Raw genomic sequence first — 11,844 nt, 5'->3', positions numbered from 1 at the left:
ACACACACACAACCCACACACACCACACCAAACTACACACACATCACTCCACACACACCACACACACACATAACCACAACCCAACCTTACCACCACACAACACTCACACGCACACACCACACACCACACACGACCCACACCACCACACACACCACGCACACACCACACACACACCACACACACCACACTCACACAGCACACACTCACCTACAACACCACACACCACCACAACATACGACACCACACACACACGCGACACACACCACTACACCACCGACCACATCACCACTACACACACCACCACACACCCCACACACACACACACACCACACACACACATACCACACACACACACACCACACATCACACACACCACTACCACTACTACCACACCTCCACCACACCCATACCAGCCACACACAACCACGACATCACCAGCCCCACACATCCCACACACTCTACCGTGCACACACACACCACACACCACAACCACACACACACACACCACACCACACACACCACATCCCACTCATCCCACATCACCACATCACCATACACCCCCACACACTACGACACACGCACACACCACACACCACCCACCACCCACCAACACACCACAGCCCACAACCACATCACACCTACATCACACTACACACCATTCACCCACACCACACAACACACCACTACCACACAGCACCACGACACACCACACACCTCCACACACACCACACACACCTCCACCACACACACCACACATCACACACCACACAACACACACACCACACACAACACCCACACACCTACCACACACACACACCACACCACACACACCAGACACACCTCGCACACACACACCACACATCGCTCACACACCACACACACCACACACACTCCAGACACACCACACCACATGCCACCACACACACCAGCAACCACACGACCGCACATGCACCACACTCATCGACCACTCGAGCACTACTACACCACATCAGCACCCACACCACACTCATCATCACACCACTCATCACACACTCACCACACCCATCACACACACACACCACCACACACCCACACACACACACACACACCACACACATCCCCACCACCACACACACACAATCTCACACCACACACCACACACACAACACCACCCTACACACACCCACACCACACACCCCACACCACACCCACCCACCCCACCACATCACACCACCCAACGATCACTCCCACACCCATCACACACCACACACCACACACTCCACACACACCACACACACCACAACAGCCACACACATACACACATCAACCCACCCACACACACCACACACACAACACACCCTACACACACCACACACCACATCCCTACACCACACCAGCACACATCACACATCACACTCACACCACACTACACACCACACCACACATCCAACACTACACACCACACAGCCACACAACCACACTTACACACACAACACACCCACACACACCACACACACCACCACACACACACACACCACACACCACACACACACACACACACACTCACTCACCACACACACCCACTCACCACACACGACGACCCACAACACACACCACACACCACCCACACACACGTACCACACCACACACACTTGACCCACATCACACCACACGACACACCACACCGCACACACACACACCACACTAGTACCACACCGCCACACACACCACGCACACATCTCCACACACATCATCACATCACACACACACACACTCCACACCACCTCACCCACCACCACACCACGACGACACCAGGTACACACGCACACACACACACTCACACTCATCACCATCACCACACCACACACACCACGCAGCACACACACACATCAGCACACCCCACACACCACCTTCCCTACACACACACACCACCACCCACACACGCCACACGCCACATCACACACACCACACACACACACACACGACCCACACACACCACACACACGACACTGAAGCCAACACACCACACCCACACCACACACACACATCACACCACACACGTCACCCCACGACCACACACACCCGCTGCCCACCCATCACACTACTACACAGCACATCACTCACCCCCGCACACACACCCAGCCACACCCACACACTAACCACACCACACACACCACACCACACACACACACAACAACATCACCACACACACCACACACACACATCAACGCACACACACCCCACACACCACACACACACAACACACACCACACCCACTCACACAGACGCACACCAACCACACACCACACACACGCCACACACACACACACCAACCACACACACACACACACCGATCACACCACCCCACACCACACACACACAACACACACCACCCACACACACACAGCATCACACACACCGATCACACACACCCCTCACCACACACACGCACACACACACACACCACTCACACACACCACGCTACATCACACCACACACACCACATCACGACACGCTACATCACACACACCACAGCTACACACACCCTCACACACGACTCTTCACACACGTCCACACACACCACATCACGACACACACACACACACACACAACACTCACACCACACCACACACACTGACCATCTACACCACACAACAACACACAGCACACCACATCACATCACGCCATCGCACGACCCGACCACACACACACCACATCCACGACATCACACAGCACTACACACACACACACCACATCACTTCACGACACACCACGACATCACACAACCACCAGCCACCACCCCACACACACACACACGCACATCACACACACACACACAGCACCGCTCTACACCACTACCACACACACACACCACGCACACGCACACACACACACCACACACATCCACACACCACACCCGCGCGCACACACACCACACACACACCGACACCACGCACACACCCACCACACCACACACACACCACACACACACACCACACCGCTTGCACACCCGCGCGCACACACACCACCCACACACTACGCTCCACACGACATCACGCACATCTCGCACACACACACACTACCACTCACACCACACCACACACACTACACGCACAGCCGACACACCCACATCACACATCACACCCACACACACCCACCCGCTACCCCACACACCACACCCACACAGCTCCACACACACACACACACTCACGCCACACCACACACACACCACACACCACACACCACACACACCACACACCAGCCACACACCACACATACACACCCACACACACACACACACACACACCACACAACACTCACAGACACTACACACACAGACACACCACCACACACACACACCACCACACCCACCACACACACCACACCACCACACCACCACACACAACCACCACCACACACCAACGCACACACCAACACGACACACCGACACACCCACCACCCACACAGCCTACACACATCAGCACTACACCCACACACACCCACATCACCACACACATCCACACACCGAACACACACACACGCACACAATCCATCCACACACACCACTCACAGCACAGCACCACGACACACACACACTACCACTCACCACACACATCCACACACACGCATCCACCACTACCACATCCACACACACCCTCACACACACACACACACCCACACCCACCACACACTACACACACACCATACACCACACACACACACCCACTCTCACCAACAGTCACATCCTCACACACGCACACAACACACTCCACCACACACAACATCACACACGACATACCATACACACACAGCAACAAAACAGCACATCACCACACACGCAGCTACACACACACACAACACACACACCACCACACACACCCACCACACACACACACACCAGACAGCCAGCTACACTATCCACACCACTATCACCACACACACCATCTACACCATCACTCACACACACACAACACCACACACACACACCACACACACACCAACCACACTCAACCACGAGCTAACCACCACACACACACCCACCACACAACATCACACCTACACACCACACACACACACACCATACACACATCACCCACACCTACACACCCATCACACACACACCACCAACACACCACACACCAACACACCACCACACACACCACACACCACACACACACACCACACACACCACACACACACACCACACACACCAGACACACACCACCACACACACACCCACACCACACCCACACCACACACCACACACACACACCCCACACCACACACCACACACCACACCTCACACACACACCACACCCACACACACCACCACACTACACACACCACACACACACCACACACCAACCCACCACAACACCACACCCACCACATCACCCACACCATCACCCACACCACTACACACCACACACACACACCACCCCACCACACCACACACACACAACACACACACCACACACACACCCGCACACACACACACACACACCACACCACACACACCCCACACACACACACACACACCACACACACACACACACACCACACACACCACACACACACACACACACCACACACACACACACACACACACACACACCACACACACCACACACCACACCACACACACACACCACCACAACCACACACACACACACCCACACCCAACACACCACCCCCACACACCACACACACCACAACACCCACCACACACACCAACACACACACACACACACACACACACACACCACACCCACACACACACACCACACACACCACACACACACACCAACACACACACACACACAACACCACACAACCCACCACACACACACACACACACACACACCACACCACCACCACACACCACACACACCACACACACCACACCACACACACACCCACACACCACACACACCACCACACACACCACCACACACACACCACAACACCACACACACCCACACACCCCACACACACCACAACCACACACCCACACACACACACACCACACACCACACACACACACCCAGCAACACAAAACCACACACAACACACACACACAACACCCCCACACACAACACACCAACACACAACACACACACACACCACACACACACAACCCACCCCACACACACACACACACATCACACCACACACACCACACACCACCCACACACACCACACACCCCACACACAACACACACACCACACACACACAACACAACACACACCACACAACACACACACACACAACACACCACACCACACACAACACACCACACCACCACCACACAACACACAACACACACACACGCACCAACACCACCACACCACACACACAACAACACACACACACACCACACCACACACACACCACAACACCACACACTCACCACCCCACACAACCAACACACACACAAAACAACCACACACACCACACAACCTCACCACACACACCACCACACACACACACACCACACACACCACACACAACCAACACACCACCACAACCACACACACACACACCACACACACCACACAAACCAAAAAAAACCCAACACACACACCACACCACACCAACACACACATCCCCCACACACACACACCACACACACACACAACCAACACACAACAAACACAGGCCACACCATACACCACACACACACACACAACAAACACACACACACACACACACACACACACACACCACACACCACACACACCACACAGCACAACACACTCAAACACCACACACACCACACACCATACACCACACACACCACACACAACCAACCCACACCCCACCACACAACCACACACAACAACACACACACCACCACACACATCCACACACCCCACACACACACACAACACACCACACCACACACACACACACACACCATACACACACCACACACCACACACACCACACACACACCACACACACACACACACACACCCACACACACCACCTACCACACACACACCACATCACCACACAACACACACAGCACCACACACACACCACACCACACACACACACACACACCACACACACACACACACCAGACACACACCACACACCACACCACACACACACCACACACACCCACACACACACACACACACACACACCACAACACACCACACACACCACACACACCCACCACACACACACACCACACACACCACACCCCACACCACCACCCACACACCACCACACACACCCACCACACACACCACACCACAACACACACACCACACACACCACCACACACCACACACACAACACACACCACACACACACACACCACACAACACCCACACACACCACACACACACAACACCACACCACACACACACACCACACACACCACACACACACACACAACACACACCACCACACACACCACCACCACACACACACAACACCACAACCACACACACACCACACACACAACACACACCACACACCACACACACACAACACACACACAACCACACACACACCACACACACACACAACACACACCACACACACACACACACCACACACACACCCCACACACACAACACACCACACCACCCACACACAACACCACACACACCACACCACACCACAACACACACCCACACACACCCGCCACACACACACCACACACACACACACACCACACACACCACCACACACACACACGCACACCCGCACACACACCCCACACACACCCGCACACACACACACACACACCACACACACCAACACACCACACACACACACCACACACACACCACACACACACACCACACCACACCAAGCACACCCCGCACACACACACACACACCACACCCGCCACACACACACACCACACACACACACACACACACCACCACACACACACACACACACACACCACACACACACACACCACACACACCCACACACACACACACCACACACACACACACACACACACACACACACACCACACCACACACACCACCACACACACACACACCACACACACACACACCACACACACACACCACACACACACACAACACACACCACACACACCACACACACACACCACCACACACACACACACACACACACCACACACACCACACACACACCACACACACACACACCACACACACCACACACACACACACACCACACACACACCACACACACCAACACACCACACCACACCACCACACATACACACATGCACACCACACACACACACCCGCACACACGAGTGAGCAGAGTGCCTGTGGCCTTCTAACGTGCAAAACCCTAGCACAGCGGTCGGCAAACTCATCAGTGCACAGGGCCAAACCCACAGCACAACGACTGACATTCCTTCGGAGAGCCACATTTTTTAAAACTTAACCTTCTTCTAACGCCACTTCAACACAGACTCGCCCAGGCCGTGGTGTTTTGTGGAAGAGCCACACGCAAGGGGCCAAAGAGCCGCCTGGGGCTCGGGAGCCGCGGTTTGCCGACCACAGGCCCAGCAGGCTGTGACCGGGTTCGGCTGAGAAAGCAGGAGACGGGATCTCCCGGCTCCTCCTTCTCTCCTGAAAGCAGTGGTGTTCCCCACCGGCTCTCACACACAGGTGGAGTGAAGGGGAAATGATCGACTCTGAAAACATTCGGGCACCGGCACCCGGGCCAACAAATGCTTCAACAGAAGGGGCAGCCGAAACCGGTGTGGCTCAGTGGATAGAGCCTGCAGACTGAAGGGTCCCAGGTTGGATTCCTGTCAAGGGCATGTACACATCCCCAGTAGGGGGTGTGCAAGAGGCAGCTGGTCAATGTTTCTCTCTCATGGACATTTCCAGCTCTCTCTCTCTCCCTTCCTCTCTGTGAAAAATCAATAAAATATATATATTTTTTTTTAAAAAAAGAAAAGAAATAGAAGGGGCAGGGGTTCCAAGTGCCCATCAGACCCGGCGGAGGCAGCGATTGCCAGCCGGTGTGCCCACGCGTTTCAAACACGCCCCACCCGAGGGCGAGTCCAGGGCCCGCGCCTGTCTGCCCGCCGGCGGCCCAGGGAAAAGACAGTGGCCAGCGCACCAAGGCTGGCCGGCCGGCCGGCGTGACCGAGTTCAAACCGCACCTCCTGTTTGCCAGCGCGGCCAAGCACGCATTCCGGAGTGCCGCCGAAGCCTAGCCATTCGCTCACGCGCCCGGAGACCCGAGAGGCTGGAAGGCGCTGACCTCAGGCAGCGGTTCCCAAAGCAGGGTCCGGCCGGCCCGGCCGGGGGTTCCCGCTGCGCCTGCTGCTGCCATGGCCCGGCGGGGGCGCCACTGGCCGTCAGCGCACTGGCATCTGCTCTGAGGTCACAGAGGCCGCGGCGCCAGCGTGGGCGAGTGATGCCCTTCATCGCCACGCCCCTGGGGGAGAAGGACGGGAGGGGGACCGGGGCCGGGTCCACCAGAGAACGTCCTGGGCGGGGCTGGTAACGTAGGCCCTGCACTACGTCTCTACCCTGGAGTCTTTTCCTTTTCCCATCCTCACCAGAGGGTATGTTTTCTTTTCTTTTCTTTTCTTTACTTAATTTCTTTCTTGATTAAGGTATCACATATTTGTCCTCAAGCCCCCATTCCAATCCTCCACTCATGCCCCCGCCCCCCATTGTCCTTGACCACTGGTTAGGCTCATATGTGTGCACATAAGTCCTTTGGCTGATCTCTCCCTTTTATCCCCACCCTCCCTCTGAGGTCCGACAGTCTGACCCATGGCTCCTCATCTCTGAGTCTGTTCTCGTTCATCAGTCTATGTCGTTCACCATTTCCCCTAGATTTGAGAGAGAGGAAGTGAGAGAGGAAGTGAGAGAGAGAGGTTAGGGAGGGAGCCAGAGGAAGGGAGAGAGGAAGGGACGGCGAGAGTGAGAGTGAGAGACATCCATGAGAGAGAAACGCTGTGGGCATGTGCCTTGACCAGGAATCGAACCCGTAACCTTCCGGTGTCCTGGATGATGCTCCAACCAACCCAGCCGAGCCCCAGCCGGGCTCACGGTGTGCTGGGTCCTCCTCCCGCGGGGTGCGAAGCAGGCGGTGCCGCCCTGGCCTGCTCTCCCCGCCGCTGGCGACAGGCAGCACCGGGCCACAAGAGCGTTACATCAGAAAGAAAGGCAGATCCGGGGACAGGACCCTCTGTGTCTGGAACATGAACAAAGTAAGCCTAGCCCTTCAGGGACAATGAAGTAGCACAAACCGAGCTTTCACAGAAAACGCGGAGTCTGGGGAAACTTGCTGCTGGGGCCTGAGTGTGCCGACCTCGGAGTTTAGAAGCCGTTTGTAGTGCCACCCGCTGTGCTCTTTCCCACCGCGATTCCGGCTGTCGTATGAGGAATGTGTCCCCGTTCGGAGGAACTCCGTCCCTCGGTGACGCATGCTTTTCCCAAGGATGTGACATTGGCATGAGGAGCAGAGAGAGCCGTGGATCTTCCCGGGAGACAGCGGGAAGCAGCCGTTAGCGTGATTTCCGACGCCACACAGCCGCCCGCGGTGCGGTTCCCAAGGAGAACGTTCCCCGTTTTCTGCGGAGGCTAGCAACACCCCTGCCTTTCCCTGACGACGCCTCTGCGGGAGGATTCTCCTCACACACTTCCATCAAAGCGACGTACCGCGGGAGAGAGAAAACACGCACAGAAATGACACTAATGGTTTCCTCTGAAGTCAGACATCAAAAAGTAAGACGTTACTGTTTTCTTTGAATGTTTTTTTTGTTTTGTTTTTTTTGGCTGTTCTGGAAAATAGCTATTTTTCCATTTAAAAAAATGTTATTTATGTTAGCATGTAAAGGAGTCGTTGTTCTAAATCTTGATTTTTCAACCTTTTTCGTCTGATGGCACACATAAACAAATTCCTGAGTTCTGAGGCACACCAGAAAGTATCTTCTTTGCTAGCCTGAAAACCAAATAGGTGTAATTTTGGTTGATTTACAACAAAAAATTACATATATATATTTGTATTAGTAATTACCTACTCTTTTTGCTCCAAAGGCACTTTTTTAAAAACAAGGTATCTATACAGGCACATAAGAATTTCTGGTCCCAAGAATTAACCGATCAGGTGTAATCCTGGAAATGCATCCTTAGACAATTCCGTCGTTGCGTGAACATCGCAGGGCGCACTTACACACCGGGAAGGGACAGCCACGCCGGGCTGTCGGGTAAACCACTGTCGTCTATGTGGTCCGCTGTGGACCACACATCATTACGCAGTGCATGACCAGTAACAGTGTAACCCCTGCCCCCACGCAGCCCCTGCCATGGAACTTGGGGTGCCAACACCCTGCCAGCCTCTCTTGCAGCTAAGGCGGCCACGTGGTCCGCCTGTGGCCCAGGAGACACAGAAGGATGTCTGCTGGAGTTCCCCGGTAAAGCAGGGGGCGGCCTCATGTCCAGCCCACCTCCCCTCTCCTTCTTGCCCTGAATGCAGGTGCCTCGAGCTGGGAGACAGGATGCCGAAGAGCCGAGTGAGCGGAAATAAAGCCTCCGTCGTTGCCGATATCACTGAGCAGCGGAACCAACTCCACCCAATGCTCACAACTGTACTCACTCTGAGAAAAACTTACAGTGGTATTTTTTAAAGTATATTTTACTGATTTTTTACAGAGAGGAAGGGAGAGAGCTAGAGAGTTAGAAACATCAATGAGAGAGAAACATCGACCAGCTGCCTCCTGCACACCGCCTACTGGGGATGTGCCCGCAACCAAGAGACATGCCCTTGACCGGAATCGAACCTGGGACCCTTCAGTCCGCACGCAGGCTGACGCTCTGTCCACTGAGCCAAACCTGTCAGGGCTATAGCGGTAATTTATTTAAGACAGGGAGAGTCAGGTGTCTGGGAAAGCTGTGTAGATGACCGGTGCCTGCTCATCTGGGAAAACCTGGGGAAAGGCGGAGAAACACAGAGGCGGCATGGCAGGCACCAAAGGAAGCAATTCCGTAACATGGTGCCCAGTGCAGCTCTGACGACATCAGATACGAGAACTTTCACCAGCAAACGTTAACACACAGAGCCCGGGTGACCCCTGGCATCCTACGGGAATCGAAGGCCCGAACAGGTCAAGACAGCCCCTGGCCAGATGGGTGTCAGCGGGAACTTCATCTCCGGGCCTCCTGCCAAGAGCCTGCGTTACCGCCACATCCCCTTTCAAAACCGCAGATGAGAACGCGTTCACGGAAACCCAGACGTTAAAGCGGAGACATTTATACATGGTAACCTCCCTTTTCTCTCTCGGCGACAAAGGTGCCCATGAACGCCGAGGCTCACAGGGAGACCTCTTTCTCTCAGAGTCTATTTGACCTTTTTGTTGTTGTTTTTAGCCGTTCACAAGGTAATTGACGCGGTAAAACAATTCAGGGAGCTGGCTGCTGATCAGCTGGTGGACGGAATCCAAGGGCGATCGGGTTCCTAACCTTTATTTTTATTTTTTTTAAATATATATATTTTATTGATTTTGTACAGAGAGGAAGGGAGAGAGATAGAGAGTTAGAAACATCGATGAGAGAGAGTCATCGATCAGCTGCCTCTTGCACACCCCCACTGGGGATATGCCTGCAACCAAGGTACATGCCCTTGACCAGAATCGAACCCGGGACCTCTCAGTCCCCAAGCCAACGCTCTATCCATTGAGCCAAACCGGTCTCGGCCGGTTCCTAACCTTTAAATGGGAGTGAGACGCCGATGTATACAGCGCCTCTGCCTAAGATACGGGGCCAGCAGTGGAGGGCGGAGGGGGGCAGGGGGGCGTGGAGACACTCAAGCCGCACACGTGCTCGGCTCACCATCCCGGGAAAGCAGGGGGAGGCCCCGGGAGGAGGAGG

This window comes from Pipistrellus kuhlii, unplaced genomic scaffold (genome assembly GCF_014108245.1).
Source record: "Pipistrellus kuhlii isolate mPipKuh1 unplaced genomic scaffold, mPipKuh1.p scaffold_m20_p_3, whole genome shotgun sequence".
NCBI classification, from domain to species: Eukaryota; Metazoa; Chordata; class Mammalia; order Chiroptera; family Vespertilionidae; genus Pipistrellus; species Pipistrellus kuhlii.
The sequence above is the reverse complement of the archived record's forward strand: the minus strand, read 5'-3'. Positions refer to the sequence as shown.